This window comes from Lissotriton helveticus, chromosome 10 (genome assembly GCF_964261635.1).
Source record: "Lissotriton helveticus chromosome 10, aLisHel1.1, whole genome shotgun sequence".
In the NCBI taxonomy this organism is placed as follows: domain Eukaryota; kingdom Metazoa; phylum Chordata; class Amphibia; order Caudata; family Salamandridae; genus Lissotriton; species Lissotriton helveticus.
Window position 1 is genome coordinate 201,480,812 of NC_136071.1, and position 27,235 is coordinate 201,508,046.

Here is a 27,235-nt window from a genome sequence, read left to right on the forward strand (position 1 = left end):
TTAAACCAAAATCAACATATAACCCAATAATGGCACATGACAACATTGACGTATTCAGTGACATGATAATCTCAGAGATGAAGAAATTGAACAAAAAAACTCTGATGACTAAGAAAAATATGTTACATCATAACAACTCTTTCGGTAGCCTAATGAAAAAATTACAGACTGAAGAAAAAACTGTAATTAGGCAATCTGATAAGGGAGGCAACATTGTTCTTTGGCCTTTGTCTTCGTACTTGGAGGAAGCACTGAAACAACTAGGCGACAGACTCTGTTACAGTAGATGTGACCGATCAGTATACAAGCAAGCTTGGGACAAATTAAACACAAAACTGTATACATGGAGAGGACAAGGACTCCTGAGTGGGGACGAGTTAAAGTTTTTAAAGACTAATCACCCCATAACTCCGGTGTTTTATTTGATCCCCAAGATCCACAAAGACAGTGCCAAGCCACCGGGGAGGCCCATAATTTCAGCTTGTGGGGGGACATTTGAAAAAGTGTCCAGATACATTGATCACTTCCTTCAAGATTTTATGAAATCCCTACCCTCGTACATTAGAGACTCCATGGACTTTTTGCAAAAACTTAAACCAGTAGTATGGAGTACAGAATATTTACTGGTTACACTTGATGTTACTGCACTCTACACAAGTATCAATCATGTGGATGGAGTAAGGGCAGTAAAACATTTTTTTGAGCAAAAAGCCCATGTGCATGATGGAACACAATAATATGCTGGTGGAGATGCTAGAAATGTGTCTCTATAACAATTATTTTCTTTTTCAAAACCAGATGTTCCAGCAACTACGGGGAGTGGCAATGGGGGCCTGCTTCTCTCCCAGTTACTCATGTTTGCACATGGGGTTGTGGGAGGAGCAGGTCCTGGGCAATGCCTTCAGTGAGGTCATGTCTAGTAAAGTGCTGGTGTGGTACAGATTTATTGACGATCTTTTTATAATCTGGAAAGGGACAACAGGTGAGGTAGAACAGTTTATCAGTGATATTAATCAGAATGAACTGAATCTACATTTCACAAGCACCATTAGTGACAGGAAGGTAAACTTCCTTGACGTAGAGGTTTATGTTGAGGAAGGGAAACTACACACGAAATTACACCGCAAGGAAACAGGGGGGAACACTATCCTCCATGCCTCTAGTCAGCATCCCAACCACCTAATCCGCAGCATCCCCTACGGGGAGATGTTGAGGATTAGAAGAATTTGCAGCACTGATGAAGCTTGTTTAAATGCACAGAAAGAAAGCAAGATAAGGTTTTTACAGAGGGGCTATACGGAAAATGCAGTGTCTAAAGCAATGGAAAGGGCCAACAAGACAGTAATATCTCCAAACACATCAATGGGGGTAGATTTAACAGCGACAAAAACAATAGTGGACCAACCGAGATTTATTCTAGGTTATAGTTGCCAGCATAGACAACTACAGAAAATGGTGAAGAAAAACTGGCACATAATCACAGGGGATCCTGTGATAGGTAAAACTATGTCCACTTGTCCGGCTATTACATATAGCCGTGCCAGGTCCATGAGAGATATGCTAGTCAGTAGTAGCCCGGAAGTACCAACACGGGGCAACTGGCTAGGAAAAAGCAAGGGTTTCCTAAAATGTGCAGTATGCAAGGCGTGCACCATAGGGAAGAATAAGACAACATACTATTCCCCATTTAGCGAGGCAGAAATCCCCATTACCAAGAAAATCACATGCAAATCAGACTTTGTCATCTACGTCTTGGAATGCGTTTGTGGACTTCGTTACGTTGGTAGCACCAAGCTACAAGTCCACAAGCGCATATTGCAGCATATGAGGGCAGTCATCAATAAGGACGAGGCCTACCCTGTGGCAAGGCATGTCAATCTCTGCCATAAAGGGGATGTGAACTGCCTGAAATTTTATGCTATAGATATGGTGCAGGCATCACGCAGAGGTGGAAACAGGGAAGCACATTTAAGAGTACTAGAAACTCGTTATATCCTGGAATTAGAAACTAAGGCACCGTATGGCCTTAACGCAACAGAGGACCTGTACACTTGCTTACATCTGGAATGAAAAACTATAGGTAGATACAGAGTCTTGAGAATGTAAATGTCCAAATGAAGTTGGAGCGTAGGTTCATCAATAAAGGCTAAATCATTATTTTTTACTGCCGGATTTTAAAATAGTAGTAGAAATTACACAAAATTGGGTAATCACACATTTCTTGTCTTTTTAATGGTGTTTGGAGGTAATATGAAATAACCGAACAGTGTAGAAGCAGTGGTCCAGAAGACTGTTAACCATGCCCACTTGGGCAATATTAATCAAATCCCTTTGACTAAATCGATTCCGTTGTAAATATTGCACATTGCACCTTATTATTGAACATAGCACAGAAAATGTTTGTATATATTTGAGGTGCATTGCTATATTTTTTGCACAAGTGTAAATATTAATTTTAAAATATTTATTGCAAAACTGTGTACATTTCTTGGGATCGCTTATCAATATTAATTGAGACATAAGGTGATTTGTAAATTGCAAATGCAATGCAAAAGCTATTGGTTACACAATCTGGTCCAGGCTGAAGTATTTTTTCTATCTCTATAGGTTTGGGATCATGTGACTAGTCCAGCACTACAAAACACTGGGTGTAATTCGACCAGGTTATGTGATCAAGGGCTCCAGGGCCCGAAACGCGTCATGGCGATCGAGAGGGTGCACAGAAGGAAATAAAAACGCTGAAATTTACTTACAAGGGTCCGTTTCGTTATTTGGCTTCCTGTTGGTTTGCGCTGAACTTCGGAGTTCCAGTTATATATATATATATATATATATATATATATATATATATATATATATATATATATATATATATATATATATGTATAACAGCAATCCCTTTGCCAACGCAAAGTTAGTGGTGCACACAGGAGTCGATCTTTCAATTTATTTATTTAATCACCAGGGCTGCCAAAGGACGAACCCTGTGTGCGCCACTAACTTTGAATCAGTAAAGGACTTCCAGCTCCAGAATGCTTTGCAATATACTCACCTGAGAACTATATTCCAAATAAAAATGAGAGGCCTGGAAGGTTTTGTTTGTTGGTACTCACAAGCAGCTTGCCTTTGAGAAAGGGCGCCAGCCCAAAACGCGGCAGGAGAAGCTGAGGTGGGCTCATAGCAAGGACTTTCCCCGATCTTTACTCTACCTCATGAAAGTGCATCCCAAATGGTGGGCTCCTCCATTCCTTTCCATATTTGCGGCCAGACCGGTCGCAGGACAGCACCACCGCATCATTGTGGATCCGCCGCTGTGTGCAAGGAATCTCTGACAGAATATCGAGGCTGAAAATATCGACAGACAAAATATCGACGTTGGAATATCGAAGGCAAGTATATCGACACCCTATCTACAACATGGTAAGTACAAAAATATCGAAACAAAAATATCGATGTTAAAAATATCGTTATTAAAAATATCGTTTTTTAAAACATTAATTAAATAGTACTTATATATATTTTAAACTTATGTTAAAATGTGTTATAATGTTTAGAATGAATAAATAATACAAATTTACTATTAAACATTTAATTACAATTAATAATTAAATATATAATATATACTTAAATAATTATAATATATACATTATTTTTTAAATAATTATAAAATATTAACAAATACTACAATTTAAAAATACATCAACACTCATAAAATAATAACATAAATAATAATAAATAATTATATTTAATAAATAACAACAATTAAATATACTTTCAATATTTTTAAAATTAATTAAATACAACATTATGTAACATCTTAAAAACATAAATAAATATGAATACTATTTAATAGCATAAGGGTAAAAATTACTATTCAAACTCCAGAGGGTGCAACAGTAGATAAAGCGTTGAATAGCGTAAGTGTAAAAATTACTATTCCAACTCCAGTGAGTGCAACAGTAGGGAAAGCGTTGGATCGCGGGTATGTAAAAATAACTATTCCCACTCCAATGAGTACAACATTAGTGAAAGCGTTGGATAGCGTAAGAGTAAAAATTACTATTCCCACTCCAGAGAGTGCAACAGTAGGGAAAGCATTGGATAGCGGGTGGGTAAAAATTACTATTCCAACTCCAGTGAGTGGGACTCTAGAGAAAGCATTGGATAGCGGGTATGTAAAAATGACTAATCCCACTCCAATGAGTGCAACATTAGGGAAAGCGTTGGATAGCGTAAGAGTAAAAATTACTATTCCCACTCCAGAGAGTGCAACAGTAGGGAAAACGTTGGATAGCGGGTGGGTAAAAATTACTATTCCAACTCCAGTGAGTGGAACAGTAGGGAAAGTGTTGGATAGCGGGTATGTACAAATGACTATTCCCACTCCAATGAGTGCAACATTAGGGAAAACGCTGGATAGCGTAAGAGTAATAATTACTATGCCAACTCCAAAGGGTGCAACAGTATGGAAAGCGTTGGATAGCGTAGATTGGCTAATTACTATTCCAACTCCAGAGGGTGCAACGTGGGGTGCAACAGTAGGGAAAACGTTGGATAGCGTAGGGGGAAAAATTACTATTCCCACTCCAGAGAGTGCAACAGTAGGGAAAGTGTTGGATAGCGTAGGGAGAAAAATTACTATCCCCACTCCAATGAGTGCAACATTAGGGAAAGTGTTGGATAGCGTAAGGGTAAAAATTACTATTCCAACTCCAGTGAGTGGAACAGTAGGGAAAGCATTGGATAGCATATGGGTAAAAAATAATATTCCAACTCCAAAGGGTGCAACAATATTGAAAGCGTTGGATAGCGTAGGTGGGAAAATTACTATTCCAACTCCAGAGGGTGCAACAGTAGGGAAAACATTGGATAGCGTAGGGGGAAAAATTACTATTCCCACTCCAGAGAGTGCAACATTAGGGAAAGCGTTGGATAGCGTAAGGGTAAGAATTACTATTCCAACTCCAGTGAGTGGAAAAGTAGGGAAAGCATTGGATAGCGTATGGGTAAAAAATAATATTCCAACTCCAAAGGGTGCAACAGTATTGAAAGCGTTGGATAGCGTAGGTGGGAAAATTACTATTCCAACTCCAGAGGGTGCAACAGTAGGGAAAACATTGGATAGCGTAGGGGGAAAAATTACTATTCCCACTCCAGAGAGTGCAACATTAGGGAAAGCGTTGGATAGCGTAAAAGTAAAAATTACTATTCCCACTCCAGAGAGTGCAACAGTAGAGAAAACGTTGGATAGCGGGTGGGTAAAAATTACTATTCCCACTCCAGTGAGTGGAACAGTAGGGAAAGCGTTGGATAGCGTATGGGTAAAAATTACTATTCCAACTCCAGTGAGTGGAACAGTAGGGAAAGCGTTGGATAGCGTATGGGTAAAAATTACTATTCCAACTCCAGAGGGTGCAACAGTAGGGAGAACATTGGATAGCGTAGGGGGAAAAATTACTATTCCCACTCCAGAGAGTGCAACATTAGGGAACGTGTTGGATAGCGTAAAAGTGAAAATTACTATTCCCACTCCAGAGAGTGCAACAGTAGAGAAAACGTTGGATAGCGGGTGGGTAAAAATTACTATTCCAACTCCAGTGAGTGGAACAGTAGTGAAAGCGTTGGATAGCGGGTATGTAAAAATGACTATTCCCACTCCAATGAGTGCAACATTAGGGAAAACATTGGATAGCGTAAGAGTAACAATTACTATTCCCACTCCAGAGAGTGCAACAGTAGGGAAAACGTTGGATAACGGGTGTGTAAAAAATTACTATTCCCACTCCAGTGAGTGGAACAGTAGGGAAAGCGTTGGATAGCGTATGGGTAAAAATTACTATTCCAACTCCAGTGAGTGGAACAGTAGGAAAAGCCATTGTAAAGTCATTTGTATTTCCTGGTGAAAACCTTACTGGGAATCCTTTCGGGTATATATATATATATAAACAAATCTTTCCGGTACCTGGTGGTGTGGCTTGTCATCCTTTTTCCTGAAGTGAAGAGGAATCCGTGGATATATATATATATATATATATTTATATATATATATATATATATATATATATATTCACTGAAAAAACCATAGGTTATAGACCATATATAGTTAGGAATTAGCATTTACAAAACCTTGAAAATTCACTGAAAAAACCATAGGTTATAGACCATATATCGTTAGGAATTAGCATTTACAAAACCTTATTTTACTCACACAAAACCATTGAAATTCCATATATAGTTAGTTGCACTAACTATATATCGCGCACCCGCAATCCACTGCTGATGATGTCACATATTACATCATTCATGACATGGTCAGTGACATCACTGATGACATCACTGATGACATCTCAAATGACATCACTGATGACATGACTGATAACAACATCCAGTGATTTTTTGTTTCTGTAAAGTTTAAATATGTCTTACATATTGAAGATTGAGTGGATGTGTAAGTGTCTGGACGAAGGATTTAATAGGTGCATGACTAACTGTATGAGTGAGTGATTAAATGTGTCTCACTGAGTGCATGGGTTAGTGATTAAACTGTCTTAATTTGTGCATCATTATGTCTGTTGTTCTGTAAACTGCTGCATGTGTTGATCAGTAGCTGTATGAGTAACTATATGGGTTATTGATTGATTGCCCAAGTATTTGTATGGGAGACTGAGTGTGTGTGTGGCTGGCTGGGAGGTGTGTGACTCTGTGCAGATCAATGTGTACTTGTATCAATGATTGTATAAGAAGGTAAGTATGTGTTAGTATATGTTTGAAAATGTAAGGTGCTCTATGTTTAACTGTATAGACAAGAAAATGGAAGTGTCATTGATTCTTTACATGACTGACTAGGTGAGTGAGTAACTCCATGGATGAGTGGCAGACTGTGAGTGTCTGTATAGGTGTATGAGTGCATATGATAGTGTTGTAAAGATGAGTGATTGTATGTATGAATGATTGTATGGGTGAATGAGTGAAGGTGTGTGTAGACGTAGGAATCAGTGAGTGCGTATGTAGTAACTAGTATTGGTGTGTCAATGGTTTCAAAAATTATACTCTGTATTTAACACTGGGTGAAACAGAGGTTATATTAAAATGTGAGGAGATGCATTGTATTGTCACATGAATGATATCATCAGTGATGTGGTCATTGATGTCAAATGAGATGTCATCAGTGATGTCATCAGTGATGTCATTTGAGATGTCATCAGTGATGTCATCAGTGATGTCACTGACCATGTCATGAATGATGTAATATGTGACATCATCAGCAGTGGATTGCGGGTGCGCGATATATAGTTAGTGCAACTAACTATATATGGAATTTCAATGGTTTTGTGTGAGTAAAATAAGGTTTTGTAAATGCTAATTCCTAACGATATATGGTCTATAACCTATGGTTTTTTCAGTGAATTTTCAAGGTTTTGTAAATGCTAATTCCTAACTATATATGGTCTATAACCTATGGTTTTTACATTGAATTTTCAAGGTTTTGTAAATGCTAATTCCTAACTATATATGGTCTATAACCTATGGTTTTTTCAGTGAATTTCAATGGTTTTTTAATAGCAAATATCATAAGCTGTCGAATGTCAAGTACGTGGTAAGTAAAAACATTTTCGTGTTTATGCACACTGATCTGCTTTGAATGCTGCCCCCCCCCCTCATTTCTATTAGGAGTACTCTCTCTTTGCAGATAGTGAAAGGTAGTTAACGCAGGCCTTTGCCCCCGTTGTAATACGTCGCGCCTGCTTCTCTCTCCATTTGATTGATTGTTATCCAAGCATTTACTGTTTTAGAATTGGTTCTCTTTGGTTCATTCTCTATTTACAAACAAACACAGAGTCGCAATACTCTGTTTAGTCTTTGCAGATAACGAAAAATCGTGTAAAAAACCAAAAGGAATCGAGCAAAATCAGTAGGCCACTAATGGGATCTCTTTTTGACCTCGCTAAAATAGAAACATTAGGAACAACCCCTCATGACAAATACGAAACTAGTGAGATGAACTGAACTCCACACAATGATGGCTGCAAAACAGCTCGGCTCCGCCACCCACCCCGCCCAAAATAACGATAAAGAGCGGCTGCCATGATTGGTTGCGGAATGGCCACGACGGAGCTACGAAATGGTGGTGCTCTCATGCTAACCCCAGCTTCACTCTGAAACATCCAGAAACACTGTAGACTACCAATTCGATCAGTTCCGGTAGCGCCCCAATGTAACCCGGTAGAGAAGAACTAGCCCTCCCCTCTTTGACTGATGGTTCTTGTTGCCTGTCCCTTCTGTTGTCATTTAACAGAACTATTTAGCCTGCTGAAAGGGGTTGTGTTCCGACCGCTGGTTGGTGGAGACATTTTGACTATATTCTGGACCTGCGTTGTCGCGTAATGCGTCATATGACGCGCCGCGTTAGCGCATCCGGAAGTCATCCGGGGCGCGACGCGCAGCGCGTAACGTAAGCATAACAAGTCATGTGACTTGTTAATAAAACTTTTCATTGGTTCATTTTACTTTTCTTATTCTAATGATGAAAGGCTTGGTCATACGACCTAAAAATTACGCTTTTTATTACTTCCGAACATTATTTTTTCTTAAATATATGTTATAATGTTCCAGGCTAATGTACTTTCCCGGAAAATTTACAACTGTCCTGCAAGTAAAATATATTATTTTTTCGAGAAAAAGAGCGTTTCTTCGTCCCATGACGGAGCCGTTGAGCAAAAGAGGGTCGACCTGCTGTCTTAGTCGCCGATACGCCTGAATATGAGATTCTTATCGATCACTTTATGTTGCAGGAGTAGAAAACACAACAGCCCTTGACCATTTATTAGGTCTCGCCTGTCGATGCGCATGCGCATCGAGCTTGCGAGACTATTGGGGCTTATCCACTCTTTAACCGACTTGCAAGGAATCGTGGCGATTCCTTGCAGTGCACGAGAAATTTAAGCTCAATGCGCATGCGCATTGAGCTTAAAAGCGCGTGCACATGCCCCCAGCCGCCTGCCTTGCCTACTCTCTCTCTCACAGCCTCCCCCAGCTCCGCCCCCTCACTTCTTGATTGCACGGCCGCTAGGCCGTGCCTCCCCTACTCTCCTCCCCCCTCCTCCTCCTACTCTCGTGTCGCACCTCTCCCCGCTCCGCCCCCTCCCCTGCCCGCCGTGTTACGGTCTTTGCAACTCCCCAGCCATATGTTGCTTTGTTTTCGCTGCTTTACACGATAAGATCAAAGAGCTGTGAATAACGCGAAGAAAAACGCGTTGTGTTCCCATAGTAACGTTTTCCGGATTGGACGTTTTTCCGCCAATCAAAAAGCATATTAGACCTCCACCAACGCTTGTATAAAGGCGGAAGAAGTCGCTGAACTGCGCCCTTCTTCGCAAATATAAACAATGTGGACAATATAACCTTTAAAACATTCAATGATATGGGTAATAAATTCTTTGTTGTTGTGTCGCCCCACATCCGCCTCTCACCGCACCGACGCCACCTCGCCTCAGACGGCCCCCTCCCTCCTCCCCCCCCTCTCTTTCTCGCACACTTCTTTCGCCCTTTAGCCTCCCTCCTCTCTCGCGCACACTCCACCCCGCCGGAGCCTCGCATCACTCTGCAGTCTCTGCCTCGCGCCCGCCATTGCCCCCTCCCCTTCAATCTCTCTCGCGCACAATCCACCCCGCCGGAGCCTCGCATCACTCTGCAGTCTCTGCCTCGCGCCCGCCATTGCCCCCTCCCCTTCAAGGGGACTGACCACGTGCTCTCATTATCTCACCTCCCTTTATAATTAATTTACGGTCTTTGCAACTCCCCAGCCATATGTTGCTTTGTTTTCGCTGCTTCTTTGTTGTTGTGTCGCCCCACATCCGCCTCTCACCGCACCGACGCCACCTCGCCTCAGACGGCCCCCTCCCTCCTCCCCCCCCTCTCTTTTTCGCACACTTCTTTCGCCTCCCTTTGAACTTCTCCCAGCTCAATTACTCTCCCCCTAATTTCCCATCACTTCCCTTTACAGCTCTTTTTTGCTCTCCCTCACAAATTCCCCCTCCTTTCCAATTCCAACAGATCACCCCTCCCAATACTGTTCGTCACTGGGCTATAAGTGGGATGCAAAGGTGTTTGGGGGAGGGGGTCTCCAAAAGGTGTTTGGCCTATTTAATTTATTTCCATAGTATGTGCCACCCAACATGAATTTTGGTTCCTCTCCCAGCTTTCCTTTATTGCATCCAGTTATAGAACACAAAAATTGACGTGCACCAAAAACCTAACAGGACTATTGCAATTTATTTATTTATGTGTTTTTAACATAGCGCGCACTTTACCCAGAGTTGTCAGAGCGCTTTAGACTAGAGCGAAGTAAATTACATAAGGAAAAAGTGACATGGTAGTAGACAACACTACTTATATGTACAGCAGTTACTCGTGACGTGAGTTACAGATTAACAAATTACATATTCACTCAAGATTACATATTAAGTAAAATTGGAGCGATCAAGGCTGCACAGCTACATAATATATATTTAAAAAATTGAGACAGAGGGTCCTAGTAGCTCTCCTGAGTGTCATGTAACAATAGGGGTCATGACCTGAAATGAGGGGGTATGTGCCAGGTGGGGAGTTTGGCTTTCTCAATGGTCGTTTGCTGTTGAGTAACAGCAATGATTTTGTTGGCAGTAATTAATATCAAAAATGTTTCAATTCCACCACACCCACATCCACCACACCCACATCCACCACACCCACATCCACCACACCCACATCCACCACATCCACCACCACATCCACCTCCACATCCACCACCACAACAACCACCGCATCCACCACCACAACCACCATGACATCCACCACCACATGCACCACCGCATCCACCACCACCACCGCATCCACCACCACAACCATCACCTCCACATCCACCATGACATCCACCACCACATCCACCGCATCCACCACCACCACCGCATCCACCACCACATCCACCACATCCACCATCACCTCCACATCCACCACCACATCCACCACCAGGTGCAAATGCAATGTTCTTGGATTTTCGTCACAATAAAATACACTGAACATAATCTTCACAAAATTAATTTACAAACGTTTAAGCTATTGCCATTATAAATTACAATACATTTTATTTAAGTATTAATTATGTACAAAATTAAAAGCCATTGTTATTTGCAATATCAATACATCTAAGTCACGTAAAGACAACACACATTGCATTACAAATGCTATAGGTGTCACATTTGCGAAAGTTCAAACTATTGACATTGTAACTGACAAAGCTATTACTTTTGCTATTTTCAAAACCAACACATAAATAAAAAAAATGTCATTTACAATACCAATTGTTCAAACTTTCCTAATGCGAGACCTATTGCATTTCCAATGCTTGTCTTTACTGCGTTCCTGCGTATTATACCTTTTACCCTTCATGTAATTGGTCTGCTTTATTTCACTTGCCTTTTAATGATTCTAAAACAGTGACTATTATTAAAAACTTTACCAATGTATATACTACTACCATGTTTTCTTTTAAAAACCTTTATTGTGAAAATTTCATTATACAAATACGAGCCTATAACCACGTGGGCCGGCCACGGAGCAAACTGTAATCGTATATGATGAGTAGACATTTACACTGTAGAGGAACGTAACGGGCGGGCCATTAGGTTGCAAGAACTAAGGTGTCTAACAGTTGCGGAATTGGTGGACGTATATTTTATAATTAAAATACGACAGGGCCAGTTACAATAAAATTATCTAGATATACATTTGCGGGCAAGTACCATGGGTGACGTTAATTCGAACTTTCAATAGTACAGTAATCAATAACACATCAGAACTTAATATCAATAGGGATGTCGAAATATTCAATCAATTCTCGTCCCCGCCCGCCATGTGCTTCAAAACTGCATACGTATCTCGTGATTTCAAGGTTCTGCAACCAGTACACAACAAGGAGTTACGAGTCCCATTTATTCCGGCGCCATTTTGGGCGAGGACTGGCAGGTCCAGGATATAGTCAAAATGTCTCTAGCAACCATCGACTATGATGATGTTCATATGCTGTATTTATTAGAGTAACACTCATCTGTCCACATGAAATTAATTTGCCACAATCTAAACATGTCATTTTAATCTTTCCAAAGTTCTTCTAAATATTTGGGACCGTTTCCCTTGCCTCTGATGCTGTCAGTGCCACTTCTTTGATGAATGTACTGGCAGGTCGGGGGTTCTCCTCCAAATCTCTCTTTTATGCAGCACTATAATTAATTGGTGCCACCTCTCCATATGACGATGCATGGTATAGTTACCATAACTATATTTTTTTTCGGTTCCTCTGGAGAGTACATCGTGGCAGATGAAGCGTGTAACGTACCGGGCATTTACCTTTTTTTGCATGTACAGGAAAGGAAAAAAAAATCGAGCGTCCGAGTTCTAAGGTGTCCCAGGGCCATTTTAGTGGACCAGGCCCAAATCCAAAGAACAGGCCGCCATTTTGAGAGTCCTGTTGCAGCCGCCTGTCGCTGTAGCATCAAGAGCAGCCGAAACTCAGCTGAATGGCAACTGAAACGGTAAAGGGGCGCCCCACTACAGCAGACGAGCCTCCACCTAGGAAGGCCCGTTCACGCCGCCTCCCCCCCCCCCCTTCGGGCACCCCACGCCGTTATTCGGAGCAGTATTGTAGGATGGCCACACCAGTGCGGCAACTTGCTAGACATCACCTCGGTGGTAACCGAATCTCAGCGCCTTGTGGTGTCTTCTCTTCAGAAAATATTGTTGCGCTGCCTTTGGCCCCATTCGCACATCGGTCCGCTACTGACGCCATCTCACAGGCTAATGGGGCGCCCCACGCCGAGTTTCAGCATTTTAGGATGGCCACACCAGTACAGCAACTTGCTAGACATCACCTCGGTGCCATCCGGATCTTGGCATCTCAGCGCCTTGTGGTGTCTTCTAGTCAGAAAATATTGTTGCGCTGCCTTTGGCCCCATTCGCACATCGGTCCGCTACTGACACCATCTCACAGGCCAACAGGGCGCCCCACGCCGACTTTTACCATTGTAGGATGGCCACACCAGTGCCACAACTTGCTAGACACCACCTCGGTGCCATCCGGATCTTGGCATCTCAGCGCCTTGTGGTGTCTTCTATTCAGAAAATATTGTTGCGCTGCCTTTGGCCCCATTCGCACATCGGTCCGCTACTGACGCCATCTCACAGGCCAACGGGGCGCCCCACGCCGACTTTCAACATTGTAGGATGGCCACACCAGTGCGGCAACTTACTAGACACCACCTCGGTGCCATCCGGATCTTGGCGCGTTGTGCTGCCTTCGGCCTATTCGCACATCGGTCCGCTACTGACGCGAACTCACAGGCCAACGGGGCACCCCACGCCGACTTTCAGCATTGTAGGATGGCCACACCAGTGCTGCAACTTGCTGGACACCACCTCGGTGCCATCCGGATCTTGGCGCGTTGTGTTGCCTTCGGCCTATTCGCACATCGGTCCGCTACTGACGCCGCCTGACGTGCCAACGTATTTTCTCCGCATTTTATACCCTATGCCGCATAACAGGTCATGTGACTTGTTTATAAAACTTTTCATTGGTTCATTTTACTTTTGGTTTCCTAATGATGGAAGGCTTGATCATATGACCTAAAAATAACACTTTTCATTGGATGAAAACTTTTTTTTTTTCCCAAACGATGAAAGCCCCACCTTGTTTCTGGATGTTTCAGACTGAAGCTGGAGTCACCATTAAAGCACCACCATCTCGTGGCTCCGTCGTGGTCATTCCGCGAGCAATCATGGCAGCCGCTCCCCACCAGAAGCCTGCAGGAGTCGGGGGCCCCCAAAACTTTTGATGAATCCTCAAGGCGGAGGGGACGCTTTCGAGAATGGGGTCCAAGACCTAGCAGACAAGCGTCCGATTTCCAAGGTGTCCCAGGGCCATTTCAGTGGACCAGGCCCAAAAAGGAAACAGCCTGCCGCCATTTTGAGAGTCCTGTGACAGCCGCCTATCGCTGCACCGCAAGAGTGGGCGCAACTCAGCTGAATTGCGGCTTTTGACACAGTGGACCAAAAGCGGACGGAATGGCAACTGAAACGGTAAAGGGGCGCCCCACTACAACAGACGAGACTCCACCTGGAGAGGCCCGTTCACGCCGCCTCCCCCCCCCCCCCCGGGGCGCCCCACGCCGTTATTCGGAGCAGCATTGTAGGATACCAAAACCAGTGCGGCAACTTACTGGACATCACCTTGGTGCCATCGTTCTGCTGCCTTGGAACTATTCGCACAACAGTTTGCTACTGATGACCCACCCCCCGCGACGCCCCACGCCGGATGCCGAAATCAGTGCGGCACCCAGGCAACATCACCTGGGTGCCGTCCAGAAATCTGGACGTTGTGCTGCGTTGGGACTATTCGCACAGCCGACCGCTACTTCGTTGTTTTTCCCTAAAAATGTTTATATGTTATTACTGTTTTTGTTTTGTTGTATATATTTATAAGTTATTAAAGTTTTATAATCTTACTACTTTGTTGGAGTGCTATATATTTTTAATGTGACACATAATTATAAAAACTTTGATGTACAAAGAGTCATCCCTGGAATCTTCCGCTTCAGGCTCGGTCCCCTCCCCAATCACAATACAGGATGGTTTTCAGATAATAGGAACGCGTCTGCTGTGACGGATCTCATCGAGTGTGGGCCTTGATCTACTATAACTCCTTTGAAGAGGGGTGATTCTTTACAGCTGGGGCCATAAACTACATCTGCAGGGCTAGCTGATAGCCTAGGACCGGCCTGGACAATCGGACACAGAGGAAAAGAAGTGTCAGAGGGTGCGGTAGTGAATAGGGCGAAAGGGAGGTGTCGGGCGGGCACAGGGTGTGATTCTCAGGGAAGAGCAGCGCAGATGGGGGGAGGTTTATTACCCATGCATAAGACAGAGAGCGGGGGTGACCACTGCCTGGGGGAGATGCTTGCGAGGGTGGGGAGCCATGCTAAGGATCGACAGCGTGCAGAGAGTGGGTCTGGTCAAGGCATCTAAAATGACTGCCGTGCACGACAAAAGTGTGGCATTTGAAAAAAGGCAAGATGGCGCAGACAATGTTTTTCAACACTTCCTGATTTCCTTCGAATCGAACGTTAACAGACGTTGGGGCATATTACCAAAGTTAAGCGATATTTATCCCTAACGATGCTTAGCAACGAATTTTTTACCGCTAAGCATCGTCAGAAATTATCGCAGATAAACCTTGCTATTATCAAGGTTTATCGCAAATACGATAAAAACGACCGCAATGCATTAATATCGCTGAAAACTCCGCGATATTCATGCATTACCGAGCTAATGCTCTTAGCCATGTTATCCACCTCCCATTGGATAACATGGCTAAGAACTGCTCAGGGCAGGTGGTAGGCTTTTGGAGATATTCGCGCTTATCGCGAATATTTCCAAAAGTTGGTAATAGGAGATAGCGATGTTAGCGACTGTTTCCAGTCGCTAACATCTTGGCATGCCCACTTTGCATGTCATTAGTGATAAATATCACTCACATGCAAAGTGGGGCCCAAGATGGTCGCTATCTCCTACTAGCGGTCGCTAACTGGTGTTAGCAACAGCTAGGTAATACAGAGATAATTTTATCTCCGCGAAGCGGAGCGCTGTTACAGATATATATCTTTTTTTGAACGTTAATTTCTCAAAATCCACTGAAGCACATATATTGAGACCTAGCAAAGGCACATCGAGCTACCAGTCCCTACAATTTTGCCAAGTTTCGTGCAAATCCATTCAGCCGTTCGATTATTATTATTATTTTTTTTTTTGCCCCGCGGGGCCCTTTTAAAACCTCCACATCAAACCTAAGAGGTCAAGGAGGATCTACTATGCCCCCTTATGGTCATTTGCCCCTTCGCTTTGGCCTCCTCTTGTCTCTCGATCCTACCGAGAGACAAGATGGCAGCCGCTACGGACTGTTTGCAATGTTTACAGACACCGGAGAACCAATCAGCTTCGCAAAGCTCCGTAACGCGAAAAGTACGCGAAGCGGAGCGCTGTTACAGATATATATCTTTTTTTGAACGTTAATTTCTCAAAATCCACTGAAGCACATATATTGAGACCTAGCAAAGGCACATCGGGCTACCAGTCCCTACAATTTTGCCAAGTGTCGTGCAAATCCATTCAGCCGTTCGATTATTATTATTTTTTTTTTTTTTGCCCCGCGGGGCCCTTTTAAAACCTCCACATCAAACCTAGAGGGTCAGGGAGGATCTACTATGCCCCCTTATGGTCATTTGCCCCTTCGCTTTGGCCTCCTCTTGTCTCTCGATCCTACCGAGAGACAAGATGGCGGCCGCTACGGACTGTTTGGAATGTTTACAGACGCCGGAGAACCAATCAGCTTCGCTTCACAAAGCTCCGTAACGCGTAAAGTCCGCGAACCGGAGCGCTGCCTGGTCCGCTGTTACAGATATATATCTTTTTTTGAACGTTAATTTCTCAAAATCCACTGAAGCACATATATTGAGACCTAGCAAAGGCACATCGGGCTACCAGTCCCTACAATTTTGCCAAGTTTCGTGGAAATCCATTCAGCCGTTCGGCCTAAAAGTGAGGCCAACCGCCCTATGGAAAACTCAATGTTAAAAACACGTTTTGGGACCCCCCTTTTTTCTCGGCCCCCCCTTGACGAACCCCCCCCCAAATTACCAGGGGCTGCTCAGAAACAAAATGTGCCATTTTCCTGAAAATTTCAGCCAATTCCGTCCACTAACGCCAAAGTTATTGGACATAGAATTTTCAAAAAACCCATAGAGAAAAAATCCTAACTATATATACCTACTGGCGACCGCCAGTAGGTAATATATATATATATATATATATATATATCGATATAGATATAGATATAGATAGATATAGATATATATAGATATATATATTGTGATCAAGACCGGGGAAACCTGTTCGAAAAGCGTCATGCTGCGGAGAATACAATAAAGCACTGAATTACATGAAGATACGTTGTGGTCAGTACCTGATTTGCCAAGGAAGAGCAATTTCTTTCAGGATTGTGGTTACTTCATAAATATATATATTACCTACTGGTGGTCGCCAGTAGGTAGTTATAGTAAGAACCTAGTTTCCATAGGAAAAGCTTTTTTGATTTGCTAATAACTTTGCCGTCGTTTGACAAATCTTTGCGAAATTCTCCAAAACAAAGTCTATCCAGGTCAGCTCCTATTCTGAAAGTTTGGGGGTGATTTGTAAAGTGGGGGCTGAGAAAAAAGGGGGTCCCAAAACACGTTTTCCCCATGTTAATTTCCATAGGAAATTTAGCGACGAGCCCAAACTGCTGAACAGAATTACCCCAAATTTGGCAAAAAGGTAGAGCTTGGTTCAGAAAGTGACCTTTTTTAAATGGTGTACATCCGTTCAGTAGTTTTTGAGAAAATCAAAAAATAAGAGACAAAAAATCAATTTACCATAGGAAACTTTGTGCAAGGCTACAGCCAAAACTACTGAACGGAATTACCCCAAATTTGACAAAAAGATAGTGCTTGGGTCAGAAAGCGACCTGTTTTAAATGGTGTAAATCCGTTCAGTAGTTGCTGAGAAAGTGGAAAAATAAAATTTTCAATATCTGGGCGGAGCCTAAGTCCCGAGCACGAGCTTCCTTTTGATTGGCTGCCAACACTCCAAACCAAGGAAGTGTTGGCAGCCATCTTGTGACTCTGTAGAAGCGAGTCACCAGAAAACAGAGAAACAAAGATATAAAACAAGAGAAGGGGGCAGGGTAGAAACACCCTGACCACCTAGGCTTGCTCATGGGGTCCCAGAAGGCCCCCAGGGCCCAAAAAAGCATTTTTAAAAAGAAATTCCACGCAAGTCACGCTGGGGTCGCGGGCTCTCGCGTTTTATTTTAATGAGGCCTCTGTGTGGGCTAGGTTCCGGGGGCATTTCTTGAAAAATAATAGCGGGGGCTCGCTGGGGTTGGGGGGCCCGCTGGGGCCTCCGCACCCCGGGGCTTAACTCATGTTGGGAGGGGGGTTGCGCGGTCCCCGTCCTGGAGCCCTCCACGTGCTTATAACTTTGGCATCGTATGACGAATCTTTACGAAATTTACCAAAAAGTTTCTCTTTTTTGATCAGCTCTTATCTTGAAAGTTTGGGGGTGATTGGTCAAGGGGGGGCTGAGAAAAAAGGGGAGTCCCAAAATGTGTTTTCTCAATGCATCTTCCATTGGAAACTTTAGACAAGGCTACAGGTCAAACTGCTGAACGGAATTAAGCCAAATTTGGCAGGGAGAAAGGTCTTGGTCCAGAAATTACGCTTTTGTTTAAATGGTGTATATCCGTTCAGTGGTTTTTGAGAAAAATCAAATGTGACAGATATCGATATTTGAGAATTCTGAGATGTGAATGGCTGAGGGGTTACGAGCACGAGCGTGCGTTGATTGGCTGTTAACGGTTAAAACTAGGAAATGTTGCTAGCCATTTTGTGATTCAGTCTATCAGCTGGCATCTCTCCCTCTACAGGCCATCGGGCCGTAGTTCTACCTCTGTGAGGCAACACTGAAAATATACAGCAGCTCTATCTGCGCAAGATACCCCTTTCACTGTCCCCCTCCCCACATCACCGGCTCGCAGCTTGCTCCCCGCGTCACAGAAAACCAGGACCTCGGTAGGTTGTGGTGTACCAAAAACACACCTCAGTGCACAGAAACCCCTATCCGACTAGCTATAGTATGTCATTCGTTTTCCGTACTACAGTGGAGCTACCAATGATTAGATATCCTAGAACAATGCGACTCATGTCCTCTCAGAATTCGTGGTAACAAGACACTCTTTCGGTTAGACACTCATACCTGTTCAGAATGTGATTAACCAGAGACTTTGTATAGTTTAAAATGTTTATTTTAACTAACGAGTTCTGTAATGTAGTACACATGCTAAGGTGAGCACAGAAATGCATGTAAACAATACAATCAGCATAGTTACAATTGTGTAAAGTACGAATGGGGAAAGGATATTATAATGTCAGTGGATTGAGGCAAAAAGCGCTTAACACCCTGCGTATGCTACGAGCTATGTTTATTATATCAGTGGAAGACCTCTGGCTGATTCATTCTCCGTGCTACAGCAGAGCTAGCAATGATTAGATATCCTAGAGCAATGCAACTCAGGTCCTCTCAGAATTTGTGGGAACAAGACACACTTTTGCTTAACACTGATACCTGTTCACAATGTGAGTAACCAGTGACTTTGTATAGTTTAAAATGTTTCATTCAACTAACAAGCTCTATAATGTAGTATACTTGCTAAGGTGAGGAAAGAAATGCATGTAAACAATACAATTAGCCTAGTTACAATTACAGAAAGTACGAATGGGGAAAATATATTATATTGTCAGTATATTAAGACATATAGAGGTTACCACCCTCCCGATGGTACGAGCTACGTTTATTATATTAGTGGAAGACCTCTGGGGTTGGACAGCGGAACCCCCTACCTCAAGTCTTATATGATAGGATTTACATCTCCGTACAGGCACAGGGGTTTGTCGGTAATTTCAGAAGCGGAGGTCTGTTCCATGTTATGTCTATATGTGCGTAGGACGGGCCAAAGCTGAATAACCAGCAATGTTGTTTTCAGCTCTTGAACACGGCATATAGACGAGTACTCAGTGCTCAGGAGAAATAGTGAAAGGCAGACAGATCCCATGTGAAGCAGCGAAAACAGAAGTGTTTACAAGAACTAGTGCATTTAGAGTTGTGTAGAAAAAGCAGGCAAAATGGCAGTGATGCAAGGTACAAACACATGCTGTGTGCGAGGCATTGAAAATAGAATGAATTAGAATGAATTAGTTCAGCACAATGTTGTGGGAGATCGGTGTTTAAAAGATTATGAACTTCTGTTGTCATGTTGGCCACCTGCAATACATTAGTCTCAATGTCAGAAGTCAAAGAAACTTATTTCTGGGACAATAAGGCTCTTATTCGGCTCAGCTTGTCAAACTCTGCCTTCAAAGTCAGAATGGAAGGCCAAATCGAAGTATTGAAACTCCCTTGTGGGGGGTTAAGGAACCGCTGAAACTAAGCTCCTGGAAGACCGATATGGACTGGTGCGTGCTCCAGGAGAAAACAGTGTACGTGGCACGTGGATGCCCACGGAAATGGATAGAAGTTTGGTCCAAATGGAAAGAGTATAGAGGCAACATATGTGCGCCCCCAAAATTGTCCCGTTGGACGAGCCACTCGGATTGTAAATAGAACTCTGATGTCCTGCCGTATACACTCTAAAAATGTAAAAGCTTGGTACGATTTGTGTTCTCCCACGACGCACATGTGATTAAGATGTATTTGGACTGTGATGACCACTGCCTTGTTTTATGTTGTTATTAAAAACAGAATTAAAAAAAAAAAATCCCTTGTGAGGGAGGAAACAGCACGTTTTTACAGCAAACTATACATTGTGACACAGTCACAATGTATGGAATACCTTTTAAGAAGCCGCAGCATTTTTCATTATTCAAGAGTAAATAAGTGCCATTACACAACATTGTTTTGTGTATTGTTGATATTGTAGAGGATGATTTATCTGTTATATCATGGTCAAAACCAAATGCTGCTCACAGCTTTGCCTTTAGAAACCAATGCATCGGCTCCCAGCTGTGCGCCAGCGAGCCGTGGGGACCGCAGCTCTACGTCTGTGAGCCATCCGGTTAGCTCGTAGTTGTGTCTCTACTAGCAGGCCCAATGGACCGTAGCTCTCCCTATGCGAGCCGATATATATATTCACTGAATAAAACATAGGTTTTACAGACGGTATAGTTAGAAATTAGCATTTAAAAAACCTTTGAAATTCACTGAAAAAAAACATAGGTTTTAGGCACATTATAGTTAGAAATTGGCATTTAAAAACAACTTAGAAATGCACTGAAAAAAACATAGGTTTCAGGGACGTTATAGTTAGAAAATAGCATTTAAAAAACCTTATAAATTCACGAAAAAACCATAGGTTTCAGGGACGTTATAGTTAGTTGGACATTTCAATCGTACAAAACCATAGAAATTCCCCCATTATAGTTAGTTGAGCTAGATGGCCACCCCCGGGAGCCCCGTGTAAAACCAGAGTGCCAGATCCTGTCAAATCCATAGCGAACTAGGAAGTTGCATTGTGTACCCAGGAGGTGCGTCTTTTGGAGAAAGAGAATGTCCAGCATGTGGCGGTGAGCAGCGCGGAAGACAGCCGTGCGCTTAATTCAGTCCAAGAGGCCATTGACATTCCAGGAAAGGATGTGGATAGGTCTAGTGAGGGTGTAAGTCATCTAAGGGAATGGACTGTGGAGGGGCGGATAACTACGCAGGACCTTACCCACCCGGAGGGGAACACCCACCCGAATCCGAGCTCAGAAACGGAGCCATGGAAGTTGGTGATCTGCCCAGCAACTGTGGAAATCAAGGAAGGAGGTAACTTAACTACCGACAGGAGCCCTCGATGGCGGCCCGTAGGCGGCCAAAAATAACAAACTGATGGAAGATGTGATCTGCATGTCAACTGTGGATCAGTCAGAGAAACATAGGTACCAAGAGGAACTGCAACCAGCGGCCCGTAGGCGCCTAAACAAAACAAACTGCCGAGGAACAATGGCCCCCGTCCCTCCCAACCCCCCCAACTCCCCCCACGCTACACTTCTGAAGTGGAAGCATCTGTCGCCCTAAACCCCAACTACTAACTACACCACAAAAAGGTGATTCGCTACTCTAAAACGGTTAGCAACAATCAGTCAGGAGCATGGCTGAGTCGGACCCCCCTCCATATATACGGATGCATGCCCACAATGGATAAGCATTGAGTGGATAACAAAGAAGTCACAAGATGGTCCGGATCCAGGATGGCAGTGAGAAGGTAAACCTTGGCCGGGTCTTCCAGCGGAGCCAAGGGAGAGCCCCTTTCATGGGGCCAGAAATAGGTTCGCCATTTCAGGTCCTGAAGGGTAGAGTGCAGGCACACAACTTGGAACACTGATCACACCCCCTCCTCCCCACCAGAGCCATGGATCACGGGGCTTCCAGACAGATCGGAGTCCGACATGGCCCTCCGCCGGGTAACGTCTGATCGTGGGGCGCTACCCATGTCGATAAGGGAGAACACCAGAGTGGGGGAGGAGGCCCCCTGGCTTAAGGTCTGAATCGGGGAGCGCCGGGACCGTGTCCCCAGCGACCGAGAGCTCTACCCCGGCGGTTGCCCCACCGTCTGGATCCAGTGCGGCACCGCTGCGCCTTGGGCACCTCCTGGCCGGGTCGGGCCGTCGTTTTTGGGGCGGGGGAAGGGGCCGCACCAGGCAGGAGGGGCCGCTCTTCCGTAAGCCAGGTACATGCCGCCTGTGGGGTGTCGAAAAACAAGGTTTTGTCCTGAAAAAACACCTTAAGGCGGGCCGGGAAGAGGAGCCCATAGTGGAGGCCCATTGCCCTGAGTTTCTGCTTGACCTCGTCGTAAGACCGGCGTTGTGTTTGCACCTCCCTAGAGTAGTCCGGGAAGACCATGATTTTGGAATTTTGGATGTGCAGTGAGCCTTGCACCCTGGCGGCCTCCAGAATCGCATCCCTGTCCCGGAAGTTGAAGATTCGAAGGATAATGGGGCAAGCCGGAGCTCCAGGAGGGGGTTTAGGAGCAAGGGAGCGGTGAGCTCGCTCCACCGCAAACCAGGGGGAGAGTTTCTCTTTGGGGATCCAGGACCAGATCCATGCCTCGATGAAGGTGTCAGTGCGCCCCTTCTCCACTCCCTCCGGAAAACCCAGGAGGCGCAGGTTGTTTCTCCGGGCCCTATTTTCTGCGTCCTCAGCCCTGTGAGGTAACTCCGCGGTCTGTGCCTGTAGGCGGGCCACTTGGGATTTAAGAGTGCTCATGTCATCCTCCACCGTGGAAAGACGTGACTCCACCTCTGTAATACGGGCCGTGGCATTACGGAGGTCTTGCTGGATCAGTGCCACATCAACCCGCACTTCACCAATCTTGGTTTCCACCAAGGCCTGCGATGCACTGATCTCCTGCAGGGTAGTGAAGAGGTCCCCTCCGGCCGCCCCAGATGCCGCCACAGACCCAGCCGCTGGGTCGCGATCAGGCTTGGTGAATTGGTCCATTTTTGTTTGAGTTGAGGAGGCAGTAGCCTGAGAAGCGCGGTTCTTGCCATGTTCCCAAAGAGTCAGGTGGAGGTGTTCGACTGGGGGGGAGGGGGGTACGCAGCAGTGCCTATGCCGTGGCTCCGCCTCCCGGTATGGCGGCCGATCTCTCTTCGACTCCCCGACGATGGAGGGAGGCGGCCGTACACCAGGGTAACACTCCTCGTCAAGACGATGGCGGCCCTCGAGGCGATCTCAGTGGGCCCAAGACCCCAGGGCCCCTCCACAGGCCTCAACTTCAAGATCCTGAGCCTCCCGGCGAGAAGAGGGGGGCAGGCACACATGTGTGCCCCCGACACAGCAGCCAATCTGCCCCTCTCCAAATCTCAGCTCTCCTCACAACCTGCAGCCAATTGGGGGGAAGAGGGGGAACCTCCAGTACGCAGGTTAAGGTAGGCCAGGGGACCTGACGGGCATCCAGAATCGGGCACTTCCCACCTCCGGTATCCAGGTGGGGAAAGAGGGTAGCTCACTTCACTGCAGGGCCTGACGTCCGCAGCTACCTGCCTCCATTGCACTAGGAAAGAGTTCAGAATGTCGAGGGCAGCCTCCCTATCACTGCTGCGGGTCCCCCAGTGCTTCTCCACACCTCGCACCCCAAAATGGCGGTGGGCGCAACGTCCACAGCAGGTCAGAAGGGGGAGGGGCACCCCAGCAGGGGACGCATACGGGGGCTCAATGGGGCCCACGCAGGCAGCAGGACAAGTCCGGGCTCCAGGACCGGCCCGACCGGCCCACTTGCACCGCAGCTCACAGACCCGCCGCCCACGAGTCACGATCTCGTCATCTACGCGGCCCGACACGGCCGCCGAAGGGTGCGGGGGAGAGGAGGCCCACACAGCAAACCCCCCGCCTCCTCACCTCCTCCGGATCTCAGCGCAGGCCGCCCCCGACTCCAGGCGCCTCTGCAGCCACTTCGGCGGGCTCTTCACCCAGAGCCCGGCAGCCATCCACCCCAGCGGGCGTCCAGGCCTGGACTCGTCTTCTCAGTCTGCCAGCGGGTGCAGAAGCGGCGCAGCAAGCGGAAAGCGCCGCACCCGGCGCCACCCGGCAGCAACCCCCTCCGGTCACCGCCACCGCCGGGGGAACCTCAGGAGCTGCTCCGCTCCACGAGCTGCTCCGCTCCACGAGCTCCACCGATGCGCCCTGGAGCCAGCCCTCCAAATCCACGGGCACCGGGGCTGGAGGTCATCCCTCGCCGCCGTCAGAGGAGCGCAAGTGAGCAGGGCGGGAAGGGGGCAGCCGGGGAGTCCGGCCGAGAGATCAGGTCTCAGGAGCACGCAGCGCGGGGGCCGCCATCTTACAGAAGGAAGGCCGCACGGAGCAGAGGGTCAGTGATGGCAGCGCGGGCACCAGGCAGGCCCCTCGAGGGGTTAGGGCGATGCAGGCAGGATGCAGGAGTTGTCCCTGAGACTCTGGGACGCCGATGGCCGATGTTAGTGGGCCGATGCGAAGCAGATGACGGAGGGGGTCCGGAGCACTCTTAGAGTGTGACCGCCATCCTGACGCCTCAAGCCACGCCCCATCTATACCTAATTTATTTGATAAAAATTATGTAGCAACACTTGTGTTCTACTTTGTTCCATTATTGTCAAATAATATGACACCTATGGATCAAGTATTATCTTGTCATTACTACAATTGGTCTGTTTAAAGTGCAAAAAGTGCCAAAGTGCTCAAAATTAAAGTGCCTTAAAAACTGGTCACCCTTTCCAATTTCTTAAAGTGCAAATATATAGCAGCAGCTTGGTAGCAGCAAGTCATGATAACTATCGGACACAATGTCCTGAATGTATATATTCCAGTGGATTGGCTGAGTTGCATCTTCTCTTTTGCTCAATGTTTCTGATCTTCCTTCTAGCAGTGTAGACTATAATTATCTTATTGGTTGCTAGGCTGTTGGGATAGGCAGGTCAATGTGTCAGTGCAAGCTGTAAAATGCACATACACTTCTTTATGCTAATGATGGGTTAACAAGTCGTCACTGGCGTTGAGACCCCCAGGTGTCATTGGGGATTTTTTGAGAATCGATATTTGAGAATTGCAAAACGGGATGTATTTAAAAATTCGCAATTTTTTTACGATTTCTTAGTATTCCTTAATTGCCTTTAGCAAATTGCGAATTCGCAATTAAGGAATACCTCCCATTCATTCCTATGGGCCAGGAGGCCCATAGGAATGAACGGGAAGTCATTCGCAATTTGCGATTCGCAATTTGAGAATCGCAAATTGAGAATACTTTCAAGGGTGCAAGGATGTCATAAACCCCTGAAATGAGCATGTGTGCGCATATGGCGCACATACATGCCCTAAGGGCATGTATGTGCACCACATGCCACCTTGAAAAATGCAATTTTGCTTGATACATATGGCCCTTTGTGTTTAATTCTAAGATATACCGGGTCTCCAACTTTCTTAGTATGGCCTCCCTGTTGCCTCCCCGTCTTAAATTTGGAACTGAGTAATGTAGATGGTATCTGAGTAGTTCCAACTTGTTGCCATGAACTTCTTTAAAATGGCGGGCAACAGGATAGGTTGGATCAGAATTGGTAATTGCCCATAAGTGTTGTAGTATCCTCTTGTGTGCTTGTAATTTAGTACTGCCAACATAGCACAGTCCACGGGCCACTCCAACACATACACCATGTGGGACTTGGCCCTTTTTGGCTAAAGTTCCCTGAACTTTTTGCTTTTCCCATAGACCTTTTTTCTGACATGTGTTGCCAACTTAGATGTTTTGGACACTTTGCCGCTGCTAACCAGTGTCAAAGTGTAAGTGTTTTCTGTATAAAGTAATGGTAATTGGTTGTCCATGATTGGTATGTTTGCCTTACTAAGTGAAGTCCCTAGTAAAGTGCACTATGTGTGCCAGGGCTGGTAATGCAAATGCTACTAGTGGGCCTGCAGCACTATTTGTGCCACCCGCACAAGTAGCCTTAAAAAGGGAACTCAGGCCTGCCATTGCAGGGCCTGTGAGCAGTTTGTGAAACTGCCATGTTGTTCTGTCAAATGCATTCACTTTCCAGAACTTACCCTTCCCTTTCTGTATACCAAAGATAACCCTATGGTAGGTCTAGGGTCCCCCCGGACACAGTGTAGTGCATGTGAAAGTTAGGACATGTACTAAGGTGTGTCATGTCCTGCCAGTGAAATAATCTCCATTTCGTTTTTCACTGTTGAAAGGCCATCTTGCCCATAGGATAGAATGGGAAGGCTGTGTAATATGTTTTCCAGCCTATCTTCCCAAAGGCTTAAGATGGAAAGGGGTGCTTACGTACCTACTTTACTAACCGTCATAGACCCTAGTCAGATGTTTTATGGTTTATGTCTTTTCCGTAGATGCTTCGCATCGATAACAGTCTGCATTTTGCTCGCTGTCTATAAATCGTCACGAGAGATCCTTTTGAAGACGCTCTTTTTCGTCTTACCACGTAAGTGGATTTACACATTGCATGAGCTCCACTGGCTATCTCTTCGCTTATGCCAGCACTAACTTACACGTCTTTCTGTATTTCAGATAGACGTAATTTCTACACCATTGTCGTAAGTTAACTTGCGTTTACCCCCAGCACAACTTGGCTTATTGTTGCGTTCTCTGCATTTTTTCACTCGTTTCACGTTTCCACACAGCACAGTTTAAATCATGGTTTTGCATGGAGTCAACCGTTTGTCATTGGTTTCGTTTTTCATGATTATAGCTGTCTACGGCGTTTTGAATCTGCTAGCACCTTTTCTATGTCACTACTTGGTATCACATTCACGACTTTCTTAGTCACTGAGATCATCACTACCATGAAACTTTTTAGGCACCGGGATGCATGGTTACTCATTGAAGACATGAATATGATCATAATATACATGAATTTAAACATTTGTGAATAAGAAACAATGTTGAGTTTTCGATTTGCGCATATTATTTAGTTTCATCCACAGATGAGTCCCCTGAAGATGGGCACTTAGCTGCCCGAAATGCATCGGGAGCGTTTTATTTGCATGATAAAAGCACATTTATGAAAAGAAATACCATCTGAGATTTTCTATC